Source organism: Eurytemora carolleeae, unplaced genomic scaffold (genome assembly GCF_000591075.1).
Source record: "Eurytemora carolleeae unplaced genomic scaffold, Eaff_2.0 scaffold406, whole genome shotgun sequence".
Lineage (NCBI taxonomy): Eukaryota > Metazoa > Arthropoda > Copepoda > Calanoida > Temoridae > Eurytemora > Eurytemora carolleeae.
Genome location: NW_019396308.1, coordinates 64,457 through 80,140, shown reverse-complemented (window position 1 = coordinate 80,140; position 15,684 = coordinate 64,457).

The following is a 15,684-nucleotide window of genomic DNA, read 5'->3' as shown; positions in this document are numbered from 1 at the left end:
TGTAATTAAGCAAATGTAATGATATGATGTGTAGTTATATAAAATGTAACTGAGCCTTTCAAATTGACGTACAATGACCTATACATGTTACCATTGGCTGGGAAATATTTTCATTTACAAATACAATGAAAAACTGTTTTTCCTCGCATTTTTTTTAAAGCTTGGATTCTGAACACCTTTCCCAATCAAATAAAAGTTTGCAATGGTTGTTTGGCCATTGTGGGCTTGATACCATTTAATGTTCAGAAATACAATAAACATGATTTTGCAGACCCTCTGATTAAAAATTGACATGATCGTTTCAAAAAGTTACTCTTACAACTCTCCTAAATTCCCGGCTCCTAGGATTAACTGCATTCAAAGAACTGTCTTAGATTTCCGGCTCCTAGGATTGACTTTTTTTAAAGAAGGTTTTTCCATTCCCGACTCCTAGGATTAATTGTATTTAAAGAACTCTTTTACATTCCCCGCTCCTAGGATTAAATGTATTCAATGAACTCTTTTACATTCCCCGCTCCTAGGATTAAATGTATTCAATGAACTCTTTTACATTCCCCGCTCCTAGGATTAAATGTATTCAATGAACTCTTTTACATTCCCGGCTCCTAAGATTAACTGTATTTAAAGAACTCTCTTAGATCTTCCCATTCATAAGAATAACTATGTTTTGAAAACTCTCTTAATTTCCACCTCTTAAGATGAACTGTATTTAAAGAACTCTCTTAAACATCCGGCTCCCAGGATTAACTGTATTTAAAATTGAAAACTGTGCGTTAGAGTTGGAGATCAGGATTAGGATTCACTCTGTTTGGGGTGTGCGGCTAGAGTCGTAGTATTTTTTGGGAAGGGGTGTTCAGGGGTGTTGCTTGTTAGTTTTTAGAGGAAGTACGAAGTTTGTTTTTACTTTTTTAACCTGGTGATTCACACAACAAAAGTACGGCCCCCCCCCTCTCGGCCCTAGCTCTCTGCGTAAAAATGCATTTTTGGTTTATATTATCTTGAGTGGATGGGTTTACTTATACAATCTCTTCCCTGGTAACCTCCTTCTATATTAAGAACGTATTACTCTATAAGCAATACACAAATTGCACTACTTGGTGTCCAAAAAATAACCGTTTTTACAGTGGGCTTTGAATTTAGGTTTTTTTAATGATAAGGAAGTTGTTATTAGGGTTGATGAATATCATGGAGACCTTGAACGGTGTTTTAGAGGCGTTGATATTATTTTATTTTATACTATGGGAACATACAGAACATAATTTTAGTTACTAAATCCAACCGCTGCGCTCTGAGGAGCGCTGCGATCAGTCCAGGTAGCTGCCATGACAGTTTGTCTCAACGGAGCGAGAAGATAAGCTCCGTTCTTTTCGCGCTCTCACCCTCCTCCCTTTCACAAGATCTCTTTCAGAAGAGTGGAAAAGACCCTCTCTTCACTTTGGGTCCTCCAGGTTGCTTTATACCCATGGCCAGCGTTCAGGGGGAACCAGGTTGACAGGCTGACAACAACTGGCTTGAAGCCAATCAGCTCAGCTCATGGCTCGACAAACTAATCAGAGCCGGTCAGCAGAGTTGACTGACCTGACCTAAAATATAGCAAGACAGGTATGTCAACCAGGTCGATCAGCCTACCTGACCGCTATTCTAATGAATGTCATGATGTACAGTCCCAGGCTGGTCGACCTGAAGAGGCAGGTATGCAGCTCCACATTGGTAAGGGAGAAAAACAGTTCGGTAGAGGAACACATCCTTAGTCCTATCGCCGAATGCAAGTGCAGGTAAGGAGGACAGAGGAGGACGGAGATGACAGCTACCTGATCAGGAGTGATCATAGATAAGGTAAGATAATATCATGGACAAAAAGTCAAAACTGTATCACAGTGAAACAAAATCTGAAATCTCCTTTAAAACAAATGTTAGAAACAAGATCTATGTACAGTACATGTCTACAAACATACAAATAAATTTAAGATAGTAAGAGGAAACCAAAAATTGAGGTGTTGGAACACTTCAAAGTCCCGTCTTAAAATTTGGTGCATAACTGACTAGATCTCTGCTTGTATTTTCCTTTGTTTAGTACACTCTGTACGAGTGTGTGTGGGTAAGTGTATAAACTGTGTCTGTGTAAGTGAGTGTGTGTGCGAGTGTATACTGTGTCTGTGTTTGACAGAAAGGATTTCTTTTATTGTGTTTTGATCATTGAATCATTTACACAAGGATACTTAGACACACAGCACACAACCATACAAACATACGTACAAACACCCCAACATACACCAAAACACATATCACTACACTAATACAAAACCACATATCATACAAACACCCCAGCACATGCTCATATACACACCACACTTTACATACGACAAACCATATTAACCCAACCACAAACCAAACCTAACAAATCACAAACTACAAATACATTATAAATTCACTTTACCACAAACAAACAAGTTTATTCCATATAAACATTTATCAACCCGGCCTACCACAAACACCAAAAAAATATATATTGTATTATAAAATCTGAATTAACATTCTAAATACATCTAAAACACGACTAAAAATTACGGAAAACAAAAATAAAAAAACAGCATTTTAGTACAAAAACGTTTCTGTAGCGTCTTATAAAAATAATGTTTTCAATTATTTAGTGTGATATCAGACATAAGAAAAAAAAAACAAAAATAAATAAATCATTGTAAGGAATTGAGTTTTTGCAACAAACTCTGACTTTCTAAACCAAATTTCTTTTCAACCCAATGCAATGTGGTGGACCTTGATATTTCAATCTCTGAATTCTGTTAGATCATGTAATCTAAGTTGAAATATCAAAGGTTTACACCATCAGGTTGATATAATATAGAGATTGCATATTTTGTGTTTGTGGCAAATACGTAATTCAATGGACGTATGTCTACTAGGAGTACGTATGTAAATCAATACCATGCACCTCTGCCCCTCTAGTAAAAGTAAATTCAACCAATATGAAGCATAAAGTCTTACCGCGTCAACCTTGTTGCATCGGCTAGTCCTGTCCATAGTGCTAGGTACAGTACAAACTGGGACCGGAAAGGTTGACCCGGCTCGGAAACTCAAATGTACTATGGCTGCCCGTGGTACTGCAGTTACGAAAAGTTCCACCGATTTTGTAGTGTCAAAACGCCTTGACCTTTGATTTTACATCACGAACTCACTGATACTTTTTTGTAGCCCAAAACATATTATTTTTAAAACATTTGTTTTACTTTTAGTTTATAAAAGTAATTGGCAAAATTCTCAGAAAATTTTGCGTGATCGGTTGCAATCTTTGAATGTATACTATAAACAATGTATATATGTATATTGTACGTTTGTGAGTAGAAAATGGTTTGTTTGCTCTTAAAGAATGACCAAGCAGGGTTGGTAGTGTGAGCAGTGAGCAGTGAGCAAACATTCCTGGAATTTAGGATATATTGAAATAGTTAGGGATTAGAGTAACGTTTGCTCAGGTTTTTTAACTAACAAAATATCGCGGGCAATAGGAGAAAAATACATTTAAACAAATGATTTCTCTGGAATCTGTATCCTGTATTTTGTTTCTCGTATTCTGTATCCTGTATTTTGTTTCTCGTATTCTGTATCCGATATCTTGTGATTGTATTCGGTATCCTATATCTTGTAATTGTATTCTGTATCTATATCTTGTAATTGTATTCTGTATTCGGTATCCTATATCTTGTAATTGTATTCTGTATCCTATATCTTGTATTGTATTCTGTATTCGGTATCCTATATCTTGTAATTGTATTCTGTATCCTGTATCTTGTAATTGTATTCTGTATTCTGTATCTTGTATATATTACATGTTCTGTATCCTGTATCTTGTATTTAAGCAAAATGAAATTATATTCAGAATATCTAGTTTATTTCAATATTTGTGTTTGTAAACATGTAAACTTTGGAAAGATCAAAGCCCAGGATAAAATAAGATATTGATCTTCTGATCGAGTATTGATCAAGTATTGATCGAGTATTGATCGAGTATTGATCGAGTATTAAAGATGACAAAGGAACTGAGTTCTTGTAGCAAATCCAAATTTTCTAATTCCAATATCTCTGAATTATGTTATATAAAGTATATAGTTTGAAATATTAAAGGTTTACTTCATCAGGTTGCAAAGAAAGGCTTAGAAATTCTGACTTTGTGGCAAAATCTCAATACCTTTAAGAAATTGTTTAACCCTATCCCTGCTGGGGTACTTAAAAACCAGGATATGCTGGGGGGGGGGTCAATTTGACCCCCCCTCTAAATCCCATGTTTTATGTCCAAATATGACAAATGATACATCATTAGAAAGCTCTTGTGCTCTACTTTTAGAATCTGCCAAAAAATTTGTAAATTTGCGAAAATTGAATTTTTTATCGCAAAATCCAGTTATATAGTAAAAATGTTTGCAAAAAAAATTTGTCCAAAAAATGATAAATTATACATTTTTGAAAAGCCCTTGATCATGCCATTTCAAATATGCAAAAAATTGTGCAAAATTTTAAAACTAAAAATGTGCAAATTTCCTTTGACAAATTTGCAATTTTTTTTCGCAAAACTTGTGCAATCCGTTTCCTTATGGTATAGGCTTTCCAAAAAGCTAAATTTTATCAAAATCTGACAAGTGCAAGTGGGTCAAAACAAAGATTTAGTTTGTTACAGGCAAAAGCAGTCATTCAGGCAGTGTGCCTGAGGACTCAGGCAGTTAGTATTAAAGCTCGGTTTTAGGCCTAGAGGGTCATTAGTGTGGTTTATAAACTAATTACTAAGAATTATAATTAAAAATTTCTAGTTTTGAAATCAATTCTTCAATTGTTTAGTTTAAGCAGAAAAAGTGTCTGTTAATAACTTGAAGTGTCAGAATCAAACTAATTAATCCCTTTATTTTTTGCAACCCAATGTTGTAGGCCAAATAGTCTAAGTATGAAATATCACATCTTCCAAAGATACCTAGAGACTAGAACACTAAAATTTGTGGCAAAACTCAATTTCTTTGGACTTAATCGAGCAGATATAGATTCATTTGTAAATTCAAATTAATCAAATAAATCCAAGTTTTTATACAGAATTTATGTTCAAAATCTAAATTCAAATACATCAACTGAATTTGTGTTTTTAACTTAAATCTAAGTTTATGAACGGAATTCAAGTTCCTAAACTGAATTCAAGTTAATATACTGAATTTAAATTAATAAACTGAATTCTAGTTAATAAACTGTATTTAAATCAATAAACTGAATTCAAGTTCATAAACTGTATTTAAATCACTAAACTGAATTCAAGTTAATATACTGAATTTAAATTAATAAACTGAATTCAACTTCATAAACTGTATTTAAGTTAATAAGCTGTATTCAAGTTCATGAATTGAATTCAAGTTCTAGAACTGAATCCTAGTTCATGAATTAAATTCAAGTTTATTAACTAAATCTAAGTTTATGAACTTAATTTAATCCTTAATTTCTGTTTAAAATTTATTTTTATATATTGGATAGTTATAGATTAAGAATTCAAGTTAAGAAATTGTATCCCCGTAGCACAGAATCCGCTGGAAAATGAACTTTAAGAAACATAAAAAAAGTTTTATTTGGGAATGGTTTGTTGGATATAAATTAAGAGGAGAGAAAAGGGGAAATGATTTGGGTAATGCTAGGGGAATGTGGAGGAGGGGAATTGTGGTTGCTAGGGGTTTTCATCATTATCTGTCACCATATTATACAATATTTCAGGAGATGGAGAGATACAGGATACAGGATACAGGATACAGGATACAGGATACAGGATACAGAATACAGGATACAGGATACAGGATACAGGATACAGGATACAGGATACAGGATACAGGATACAGAATACAGGATACACGATACAGGATACAGGATACGCGATACACGATACAGGATACAGGATACAGGATACAGGATACAGGATACACGATACAGGATACATGCAATTTTAAGCTGAAAATAAATCAAACGTCTCTGCACATTTTAAAACACATTTGTTTTTATTTTCTGTTCTTTTTTCAATGAACGGATATTTACGTTCGTAAGTGATTTCAAAATTAATGGTTTTTTCCGTTCGTTAACGGAATCTTCCGTTAATTCTTAAAGACTTGCTGTACATTCGTTAACGGAACGTTGTCCAGCACTAAGCTGTACTTTTTAACATAATCCATTAATATAATTAATTACCAGTAGCGACCCAACATGGTGGGAACATATTTAATGAAGATTCATTCTACTCATTTAATTAATTTCCTATATTCATGTTTAGTAATGGTATATCGGTAATAAAAGGTTCAATAGGTTGAATACAATATACAAGACAAAGTTGCATATCATCAGTTAACAGTATAATAGTTACATATATTTAATATTGCTATACTTATTTATTTATATATCTTATTTATTATATCTATATTTAAAGGAATTGAGTCTTTTCCACAAACTCAAATTTCCTAATCCCTAAATGTTTTCAACATGATAGTATAAACCTTTGATATGTAAAACTTAGACTAGAACTTAAACAAAATTCATAGTTTGAAATATCAAAGGTCAAAGGGGTGGGAAGTATAGGAATTAGAAAATCAAAGTTAGTGTCAAAGACTCAATTACATTACAGTATTCTGTATGTAACATAAGATTTGAATAGCTATACCCGTATTTCATTGACGATCGACCTAAAACATATTGTAAAAAGGATCTGAAGTTTAAATTAAACCTTTTGTTTTAATTTAAACCTTTGATGAATAAAATAAATTATATTTTTAAAAGAAGACATATTTTTAATTGCATGAACAATGTAACAAAAAAGAAAGTTAAATGTAGACCGTGCAATTCAGAAAAAAAGAAAAATAATTATTTATAACATTTAACAACACCCAATTTTAAAAAGTCCTATCAATGATAAATAAATGAGCGTAATTTAATAGTTAGAACAAGAAAAACGCTCTAATTCTCAATATAACAAGATAAAAGACATAATTATTATTATTTACCCCTCCCCCTCTCATTCGTACTGGTTGAGGGGGAGGGGAAAAATAAACTTTAACCCCCCCCCCTCCTCTCCCTGGATAAGTTTTTATCTTATTTATTTCACATCTCTAACATCTTTTTCATTCACGACAGAGAAACTTTTCTTTTGATAAAGTTTCAAGAGTTGTAAAGAAAGAGTTTAAAGACCAAACCAACCAAACCAACAAATCAAACCTTAACAAAACTTTAATTGAAAGCGAGGAACTTTGAATAAAGAGGGGGTTGTAGGTTGAAAGTTAATCTTTTCTTTGATTCTTTTACAAAATATGCAGGTTTCGAGATAGAACTCTTAATAGTTTATTCCAAAGATAATAGTAGAAGATCATGACAACAAAATATACGTACACATATATATGAGGTCATTGCCGCAGTATTGGTTTTAATTTCAAGCAATCGCCATTCAAACTCCAGTAATAAACTTCTAATGTTTTTCATCATTAAAACATTAGGCATGCTAAAATAAAGCTAAAATATTTTTTCGCATCTCACATGCATGAGCATTGAGCATAGCATAAAGAANCTGGGGGGAATGAAAACCAAATATCGCAATTTGTTTTAAGTAAATTATATCCTATAGATTTTAAAGTTTACTCCTTTATGAAAAAACATTTCTCACATAAACAAATGTTTTAATTGAGACACAGGATTAACATTTCTTAAAAACCAATTAAATCGTTTGGTTTTGAGTAGAAAAGCTGATTGTTACATTATAAAAAAACTGGTTGTTTTATTCCCCATCAATTTAAAGAAAAGTTAGCCGTTAGTTTGAAATCTTTCATTTTAAATCACAACACGGCTTACCATCTCTATGAAAAGTGACATTTAATAAATATACTTTCCTTATTTGTCTGTTTGTATCCTTTAAAGGTCAAAACGGCTGAACCGATTGGGCGCTAAAAGCCTAGTAATATAACTTGAGAAAAATTTAAAAAGCTGCACATCTTAAAATATCTTGGACTTTAAAGGGTAAACGAACAAAATAAACGATTTTTGTTGACATCTTTTTGAACGTCTCCTTTAACCTGTATCTGTTCTATCTATCCTATTTTTCCTTTCTTCTAAATAATAAAGCGCTTCGCTCATATATAAATATTTTTAAATGTTATACCAATAGCTGGCCAAACGGCTGAACCAAATTGGCTGAACTTTTTCAAGGGAACCTTTCGGTATCCCGGGGGTAACATTTTTTTCAAAATAGATTTTTTCCCCATATTCAAAATTTTTTTTTAATTCCACGGGCATCTGTGAATTGAAGTGTAGGATTTTTAAAAAATCTCAAGTTCATGGTTTTGTTTCGAGTCCCTTTAATTCTTTGAAATATATAGGAAGAACTAAAAATGCTCAGAATGAATGATAAATCAGCAGGATTAGGCGTGAAACTAGCAAAATATGATAGATTTTAAATATTGGATTATAAATTTATATAAATTGCTGAGCATCTGTCACAATCTGTCAGCTGTCCGCTGTTGTTTGAAGAGCTCGTGTGAAGCTTTGTATCTCTTTGGATTTTATTCTATTCTTTTCTATTCTCGGTTATCTAGTTCTATTCTGTTCTATTCTCTTTTATCTAGTTCTATTCTGTGTTCTATCCTCTTTTATCTAGTTGTATCCCTGTATCCCTGTTTCCCTGTATCACTGTATCCCTGTATCCCTGTATCCCTGTATCCTGTATCCATGTATCCCCTGAATGGTTAGATATGGTTTCTGTGTGTTCCACTGAATACATTAATGCGATCAAGAATCACAATTCATTTTATTTAATTCAACATTTAATTCTCAAGTTTCAAAACGTTTTATCCATAATTTTTATTTGTTTAAGGGTAGACTAGATAAATCAGAAGAGAAGCGTCCAAGTTCATATTTCATTTTAATTTTTAATATTTGAAAGTAACATTGCAAGCTATGTCCGTAGCGCTTACTTCTTTCTTTTTATTTTTAAAATTTTGTTTATTAAACATAAAATGTATTAATCTCTTTTTCTCGTTTAGAATGTTGTAGAAAATTGCGTTTCTAGACAAAGCTGAATTTTTCTTATTGTAAAAATATATATTCCACATGATCGTTCAGATTAGGATATCTTTAAACTCGTTGATTTTAACATTTTCCTTTACTAGGATGATGATTTCGTTTACATTTTTTATCATTGAAAGGTATCGTTGTAAATTGGGCACCTCTACCCTCTGTATCACTGTAATCAATCTAATATTTATATGAAAAAAGTCTTCAAGCGACAGTAGTTTCAAGTGACCTTCTATGCCTAGGCTACAATGCCTGATTCACAACGGTACCCTTGCAACCGTTATCTGATCAATAGAATTCCTGCAGAAGAAATACCCCAAATCACCATTGTAAATTGAAAATAATCTGTTTTCAGAATTATAAACATTGATATCTAAATCATACTTGATTAGACAAAGTTATGTTAAAGGTGCGTACAAAGTATACTGTCTATTAGTCTAAAAAAGATAAATAATTAATAGAATATATTAGAAAACTCAAATCTCAATTTCTTCCTGATATTTAAAATATACATTTTAGTAAACACAAACTTTGTAGGGTTTCTATATTTTTGTTAAGACGTAGAACAAGTCGCGGTGAAACTAATCGTGAAATGTCGGGCCGGCAAACTATAACACTTTTTATTTTGTTTTGTATAAATCTAAATTTATTACTTGGTTTAAAAAACATAAATTGTGAAACTTATTTTGACGAATTTATTTATTAAGAATTGATATACAATCTTAAAATACATATTAGGTGATAATAGAAATATTATTTTTTAGTTTACATTAACTTCAGTAAAGCATTCATCAACTTAAGATACTACTAAGATCTAACTATTTATAAATGTTTTTTATAGCTTCTGTATTTTGAATTATGATTTAGTAAAAAATTTCAAATTTGTGGTTCCTCTTTAAAAAAAACTGCGGATTTATGGAGAGGCAATGATTGAAATTGTTAGAATTCAGCACGTTTTATGTTAGAAGTAGATATTTTTCACATTTTTATAAAATAAGATAAAGGTTTAAAATTACTTCTGGAGCCCTTTAAAAGCATAAGCAACAAACTAATAAATCTCTTATAGCCTATATAGCTATATATCACGTTATAAAATTAGAGGTTCTGCCAATAATCCCAAAACTAATAAATCTCTCATAGCCTATATAGCTATATCACGTTATAAAATTAAAGGTTCTGCTAATATTCCCAAAACTAATAAATCTCTCATAGCCTATATAGCTATATCACGTTATAAAATTAAAGGTTCTGCTAATATTCCCAAAACTAATAAATCTCTTATAGCCTATATAGCTATATCACGTTATAAAATTAAAGGTTCTGCNTTCATACCAGGTATTAGCCTCTTTGGCCTCATTCTAGGAGGATCTGGAATTCTGGCTCGGATGAGTTTATCCCTGAGATTAGGAGGTCTCCTATAGGTAACCATAGGTGGATTTTGAAAAACCTCCTTCATCCAAGGATCCTGGACCATGGTTCTCCAATGTTTCTGTATGATGGAGGAGATACAAGGCAGCTGGGGATTAAATGAGATAGAGAATATAACTCGATCTGGTTTCTCCTTTTTCTCCACTTTCTTTAAAGCAACTTCTCTAGGTATAGCTTTAGCTCGGACTATAGCAGAGTCAACAATTGAAGAATTGTAATCCCTGCTGAGAAGAAAATCCCTTAGTTTTAAGAATTGGGCATCCCTAAGTTCTGGTTTGCTGCAAATTCGTACAATTCTGTATGCAAGTGAATAAGGTATGTTGTTAGAAATATGTGCTGGGTGGCAAGATGATGGAAGTAGGTACATGCATCTATCTGTGGGTTTTCTGTAGAGATCTGTTGTGATTTTTCCATCTTCAATGTACAGTTTTGTGTCAAGAAATGGAATACTTTTTGTTCTGTGGCACCAACAGTCATGTTCATCCTTTAAACCACAATAAAATGGAGAACTATGTTCTAGAGTAAACTTGATTGTAGGATGAATTTTATTGACATCATCCAGGAATGGTTATAATTTCTCAATAGAATCTGTTCAGATTCCAAAACAATCATCCAGAAATCTTTTCCAGGTCTTTTTATTTCAGAAAAGTTAATTGTCTATTTTTTATGTGTTGAATTAAAAAGGCTTTATTTAATACAAAAGTTTAATTTTCAAATAATTCAACGTGATAGGATAAAAGCTGGAAGCCTTTTTTGGTAAGAAGATAATATTTGAAATTGCGTGGCTTATATCCCGTGTTTGTTATTATGCCCCTCCCGCCACTGTAAGGTCTACAATGTATCCGATGGTTCCGGTCTCTGATTGGTTCAAATATTCCGTCCTTTTCTATCATTGGGGGAAAAGTTTCAGGTTTTCGGTAACATTGGCGTTTGTAATCTCAGGGCGGGAATACAGTAGGGAACCCTTTACATGATACATCTATCTATCCTGTATTGGATACAAGTATCTATCTATCCTGTATTAGATACAAGTATCTATCTAGCCTGCATTTGATACAAGTGTCTATCTATCCTGTATTGGATACAAGTATCTATCTATTCTGTATTTGAATACAAGTATCTATCTATCCTGTATTGGATACAAGTATCTATCTATCCTGTATTGAATACACGTATCTATCTATCCTGTATTGGATACAAGTATATATCTATCCTGTATTGAATACAAGTATCTGTCTATCCTGTATTGAATACAAGTATCTATCTATCCTGTATTGGATACAAGTATCTATCTATCCTGTATTGAATACAATTATCTATTTATCCTGTACTAGAAATTCAAGGCGCTTCGCGCCCTTCTTTCAAGCCTTAGAGGGCGCTTCGCGCCCATCTTCTAAATTAGTTGTGAACATGTTCTATTTGTGTACATCGTAAAACAAAACAAAAATAATTCGCGGATTTTTACAAAAAATGTCGCGGATTTTCAAAATTTTTAAAAATTTAATGACGATCGAATTTTGATAGAGACAAATATTTGAAATTTTGATTTTTCATAAACCTTCCCTGGGGTCCCTAGATGTCCCACAAAAAATTTGGGCCCGATCGGTTCAGCCGTTTTGACGTTTATTGGATACAAACAGACAGACAAACAAACAGACAGACAGACAAGCCAAATTTATATATAGATTGGATACAAGTATCTATCTATCCTGCATTGAATACAAGTATCTATTTATCCTGTATTGGATACAGGTATCTATCTATCCTGTATTGTATGCAAGTATCTATCTATCCTATATTGGATACAAGTATTTATCTATCCTGTATTGGATACAAGTATCTATTTATCCTGTATTGGATACAAGCATCTATCTATCCTGTATTGGACACAAGTATCTATCTATCCTGTATTGGATACAAGTATCTATCTATCCTGTATTGGATATAAGTATTTATCTATCCTGTATTGGATATAAGTATCTATCTATCCTGTATTGTATACAAGTATCTATCTATCCTGTATTGGATATAAGTATTTATCTATCCTGTATTGGATACAAGTATCTATTTATCCTGCACTGGATACAAGTATCTATCTATCCTGTATTGGATACAAGTATCTATCTAGCCTGTTTTGGATACATGTATCTATCTATACTGTATTGGATACAAGTATCTATCTATGCTGCATTAAATATAAGTATTTATCTATCCTTTATTGGATACAAGTATCCATCTATCCTGTACTGGACACAAGTATCTATCTACCCTGTATTGGATACAAGTATCTATCTATCCTGCATCGGCTACAAGTATTTATCTATCCTGTATTGGATACACAAGTACCTATATATCCCGTATTGGATACAAGTACCTATATATCCTGTATTGGATACAAGTATCTATCTATCCTGTATGGAATCTCTGTTTGGTTTGTTTGTGTATCCACCAATATCATATTCATAGCTCGAGAACCCCTTAACTGATTTGCCTCAAATTTTGATGGGGGAAGTCGGAAGAACAGTTGCGGAAAAATAGGTAAAATCGTAATTTAAAATCAAGCTTTGGTAAACGGCGGAAGTAATTATAAGTAACCTGGGCCACGCTGGGCACTTCAGCTAGTATGAATATAATCTTGTATCCCTGTGTTCCCATCCATTGAGACCAGACTATAATCCTTGAACAGTAAACTCTAAGGAAAAATATCATATTACAATTGAATACAATATATACTGTATACAGTACTCAATACACCGCACTTTTTTCAATAAATGCGCCCCAGGCGCTCACAATACAAGGGTTAAACATCAGGGGCGCACTTTCAGGGGGAAGAAGGGGGGGGGGGGCAGTCTTCGTTTCTTTTTCTATTCTGTTGTTAAGTTGTAAGATTTGAGAATTGTAATATATAATATCATGGATTCATTTTTTGGATAATTTTCAACATTTTTTGCTGTACTACATTTTCAAGAGCAGATGGAACATAAGTAGGGGGGGGGGGGGGGCTTTAGAGGTCGATAAAAGGATGATTTAAAGTGAGGATTCAGTGTAGGGTGGAAAAATAAAATGATATCTGAACCACTTCTCTTCAACTTTAGCCGGCGCAAAAGTGATTAAACTACGTCTACACAGTTCAGCTACTTCTCACTATTCACTAAATCTGGTTTCTGATAGTTTGTAATCTATTTATGTAGATAATCGTAATGGGTATTATTAAATGTGAAAAAGTTTTTGATCGAAAACAAATAAGAATAAGTAAAATCTTAGAAAAACTATTTCGCACGCATGATACCCATGATAGTTTTATTCAAATAGTTTTATTTTAAAATCTATTTGGTTTTATTATCGTAAAATAGTTTTATTTAATACATGTAATCAATTTTGTACAATTAATATAATCTCGATACGGAGATAATAAATCCTAGATCTCAAAAAAAATGTTACTCAACTTATTTCATTGCAGGTCGATAAACTTACTTTATCTCCCTGTTGTAGGGTGCTAAAACCACTTTATCGCCCTACAACGGGGAAATATTAAGTGTCAAAAGTTCCCTAAAATAAATAGAATATATCTACTTGAATCCGGTGTGTGGAAAACCTTTATCTTATTGCAGAATATTTACAAAGGAACTGAGTTTTTGCTACAAACTCTGATTTTCTAATCCCTATAAATCTGGAAGCTAATGCCGGAGACCTTTGATATTTCCAACTATGAATTCTGTTGGAATAAATAATCCAAGTTTGAAATATCTTAGGTTTACGCTATTAGGTTGAAAAGATATAGGAATTTGGAAATTTGAGTTTGTTGCAAAAACTCAACTTTTTTCATAAGATTTCTAACTTTCCACTTTTTTGTTTGTTTTTTTGTATACACAACACAAGACATTGGACGGTAGAATTACGAAAATAGAATATTGGATGGGTTGGGCGAGAAATTAAATAGAATATTGGATGGGTTGGGTGAGAAATCAAATAGAATATTGGATGGGTTGGGTGAGAAATCAAATAGAATATTGGATGGGTTGGGTGAGAAATTAAATGAAATATTGGATGGGTTGGGTGAGAAATTAAATGAAATATTGGATGGGTTGGGTGAGAAATTAAATGAAATATTGGATGGGTTGGGTGAGAAATCAAATAGAATATTGGATGGGTTGGGTGAGAAATTTGTTGAAAGAGGTTTGGGGAGGGAGTAAGCTGTCAGGGTTCAGGTTAGGTCACAGGGGTTGGGGAATTAGGGATTAAGAAAGTTACCTCCCCTAAATCCCCCCTGCAATACCCTCCCCACCCTCCTCAGTGTCTGTTAATAACTTGAAGTGTCAGAATCAAACTAATCTTATCTTGTTAATCCTCTAACAATTATACCATTCCAGTTTACTAGTTTACTTGCTTACAAGCTTACACCTCACTAGTTTACTAGTTTACTGGTTTACACCTCACTTGTTTATTACTAGCTTACTATCATATTTAACAGAAAATTATAATACAGTAATACTTTCTTAGTTTTTTCACTAGTTTACTAGAATGCAAACCTGTCATTATAAGAAAGTTGTAACTTTTTTCATAGAGTTATTATTAATAAACAATTTTTAATTTTATCACAGTTTCAATATAGGTATATAATTTTTGAGTTTTATTACATAATATTTGGCAAATTTTGTAAATAATTATAATTTCTAAATGTTAAACGGAAAAGAAGGGTTACCTAATAATAAATAAATTTTTTTTTTTATTCTATTCGTCTTTTGATACCTTTCTAGCGGTTGTTTAGTTCTAAAGTAATCAAGTCTAAACTGAAATTATAAAATTTTAAAATCCCTGTATGGTGTCAATTTATAGTTTGAAATATCTAAGGTCTACAACATCGGGTTACACATATATAGGGATTAGAAAATTAGAGTTTGTGGTGAAGACTTAATTCCTCTCTGCAAAGGATTTGAATTTTAGCCACAAACTCTGATTTTCCAATTCTTAAAACTTTGCAACCCATTTTCCAAGACCTTTGATATTTCAAACTATTAATTCTGTTAGATAAATAGTCTAAGTTTGAAATATCAAAGGTTTACTTTACAAGGTTGCAAAGATATAGGGGTTAGGAAATACGAGTTTATGGCAAAAACTCAATTCCTTTGTCCTTTGCAATAGTTTGAAATTATGCGTATTTGAAAACACTGGGAG